The sequence below is a fragment of the Ailuropoda melanoleuca genome, chromosome 6 (assembly GCF_002007445.2).
Source record: "Ailuropoda melanoleuca isolate Jingjing chromosome 6, ASM200744v2, whole genome shotgun sequence".
Classification (NCBI taxonomy): Eukaryota; Metazoa; Chordata; class Mammalia; order Carnivora; family Ursidae; genus Ailuropoda; species Ailuropoda melanoleuca.
In genome coordinates this window covers 106,473,815-106,477,263 of record NC_048223.1, presented here as the reverse complement: position 1 = coordinate 106,477,263, position 3,449 = coordinate 106,473,815, and positions in this window count along the sequence as shown.

The following is a 3,449-nucleotide window of genomic DNA, read 5'->3' as shown; positions in this document are numbered from 1 at the left end:
TTTCTACGTTGCTGGGATGGAGCTGTCACCGAAAGTGATGAGCTCTTGCAATGAAGAGTAACTATTCCATTATCATGATTATTCATTTTAAGCAAGATGTAGGAATTGGCTCACATATAAGACTGGGGTTGACATATAGGTAGAAGTTACATGATCCCAGTTGTAAAGGTTAGAGAAATAGTTTTCATTGCTGGGAAGCTTTAAAAAACTGTGCCCAGACTCAGACTCTACCAGTACCAATCCTTCTAAATAGCCGAGAATGGCAAGGAAACAAATCATCTCATTGTTCGGTTGCAGCGCTTCTCAAACTCTACTGTGCCTCTGAATGACAAGATGGGTTTGGTCAAACACCAGTTGCTGGATCTGACCCCTAGAGTTTCTGATTCAGCAGTCTGGAGTGGAACACAAGAACTCTTCCTGACAAGTTCCTAGGTGGTGCCCATGCTCCTTGTCAGGGCCCACACTATGCTTGGGGTCCCCAAGTTCAGTTACACATTGGAATGACCTGGGAAAATAATTAAAAGCCACAGTCAGCTCCACCCCAGGGCAATTGAATCACAATCCTCATGGCTGGATCTGAGCATTTCGTGTTCTTAAGAGTTTCTTGGGTGATTCTACAGTGTACCAAATTTGAGAACCACTACCATAGAATCATACAAGTCCTACTTACTGTTGGACTTGTTCTCACCTTGTTCCTTGCACTTCCAGGAACAGGCCAGGCCACTTTACTCAAGTGTCAATCTTAGCATGTCAGGCACCTGCTCGAATTAATTTCTCAACTTCTAGGCCAGAAAGTTAGGGGAATATAAATCTCTACATGGTGTTTCAGGCAGTGGGCAGTGTAAAAAGATAGCAATCCCTCTTAGGAAGAGAAATGTCTTCTCTATCTGTCCCCACATCTCTGTCTTCCTCTCCTCCACCTTTTCCACTGGAGACATTATCTTCCTTGGAGTTCAGTGCTGGATCTGCCAGAGGTCAGGCAAGGACACTGAAGCTGTTGCTGTATGACACACAGAGGATGATACCCCCTAGAGTGCATTCACAACCTCCCAGCAGCAAAGGGCATCAGCTAATTGCTCTATACTAGAGAGGTAACTCCAGTCGAAAATTGAGCTGATTTAATTGGCAACTCCATTATTTCTGCTGAAGATGATGACTTGTTGTGGTGCTGGGACTCAGCTGGAGAGAGCATACCACCACAGAGTAATTAACTGTGTGCCAGCACTGACGGTGGTGCCCTCCCCTCTGCAGCTACTCACCACGTCTCACCTGCCCACTTTGTGTGTCTGGGATAGAAGTAAGCAGCGCTGGGGACATAGCTTGAGCAATGCTCCTTCTATATTTTCAAATGAGATGAGAAATGCCTTGAGCTTGGGCATGTGGATGATCAACCAAAAAGCAAAATAAATCATGTCATCCAAAGGACTCTAGGGATGCTCTGTTTTCTTCAAAAGCCTAGGAGCTAGAGATGAGAGGACTACAGAACTTCTGGGCAAAGGTGGTTTGGGACACTTCTTAATTCTCTGGCTGATTATGAAGGCTCATTTAGGTTGAACTACGTATTCCCTGAGTTCATTTTGGGCACCAATGCAACTTGAATTTTTCTGACTCTGAATGTGTTAGCCTCTGAAATCTTGACACAGTTCTCTTATTTATTTTAGAAAGGAACTGGAGACAAGGGGGAATGTGATAAGCCTCATTAGAAGGATTTTCTCTTTTTTTTTCTTTCCCAGCTTATTTGTAATTTTATCTAAACCAGGGATTTTCAACCTCATAACTTCTGACACTTTGAACTGTATAATTCTTTATTTGGGGGTTTGCCTTGTGCCTGTAGATGCTTAGCAACCTCCCTGTCCTCTACCCACTGGATCCAGTAGCCGACAATCCCTGCCCATCCCCAATCCCCTCACTACCACCCCCAACCAGTGTGGACAGCCAAAAATGTCCCCAGGATAGGAAGGAGGTGGGCAATGGGAAATTGTCACTGCTGTGAACCACTGGTCTGAAACACCACCTATTCCTCTTTATAATTTTCTTGTGGTTTTGGAAGTGCAGGCACTCGTAAAGAATTTTGCACTTGAAACGTGCTTTAGTGTGCATTTGCTTAGCTGAGCCTTCCAAGTGATGTTCAAGGTTGATAAGAGAGCAGAAGATTCTGAAAATCATACCTCAAATTCATGACACAGCTGTTACTGCCATTACAAGTGGGGCACAAAACTACCCCCATGATGTCAAATTTATATCGGGGATCGTGACTCTTCAGACACTCCATGCTGCAATAACATCATATGTGACACAACTGATCCCATTCCTGTGAACTTTCATATTAACCAGGATCTGCAATGGGCAGTCTGTTTCTCTGAACATGTTGCCCTTGTGGCCTAGAAAGTACTGGAAAGAAAAATACAAACTGAGAGGAAGTGATGATACATTCTCTGGTCTTCACTAGCAGGTCTTTGTCAACTTTAAAGTGTTTCTTAAGTTATTATTAGCATAGTCTCAAGAGTCAAAGAACTTTCACATACCTCAGCTCTCTGAACCTTAGCTCTTTTTTTTTAAAGGTTCATTTATCTATTTGAGAGAGAAAGTGAGTGTGCATGAGTGGGGGTGGGCAAAGGGAGAGGAGAGGGGAAGAAGACTCCCTGCTGACTGTGGAGCCCAACGTGGGGCTTGATCTCAGGCTCCTGAGATCATGACCTGAGCTGAAACCAAGAGTCAGAAGCATAATCCACTGAGCCATTCAGGCACCCCTCACATAGCTATTTTAAAGATTAAATGTGATCGAGACACTTATCCAAAAGCCCTCATTTCATCTAGTTGTTCACTCTGGGCTTGTCAACCATAAACCCTGAGTTTATAAAAGTTAAGTGAGTTGCCTAAGGTCACAAAAGCAGTCAGGGAAGGTGCTGACTTCCTGCACAACCTACAAGCCCTGGTTCCTCTCTGCTCAGGCTCCTCCCATGCTATCATTTTAATGAATTAATATAGAACTTAAATCAGTTCTCCTCCCTTTGCTAGAGAAGACAGTACCTGTGAATGGAATAAGCCCAGTTAAATGGATTACTTATTGTATTCAATAAATGGGTATTGGGCATCTCCTTTGGGCATGTCATTGTACAATGCTGCCTCTCCTGAGTTCTCTTTTATAAACTTCTAGACAACACTCAAAGTTCAGACATGTACCTGGTGGGCGGGGGGGACCTGGTACATGTGTGCTCACAATGTGAATCTTCTTAGTAAACCTCTTTATATTCCTATATTTGAATCGTTAATCCTATTATATGTTAGTTTCCTGTTTTCAAGTAGTCCCTTCAGTGCTTCAGTCAATTTACAGAGGCTGATACACCGAAAGAGTTGAACTTATTTTTACCTTCAAAGATGTAGCTTGTGGCTTCATGATCATGATTGGTTACTTCTCCAAGTGAAAGAACGAGAGTAGGTGATTATGG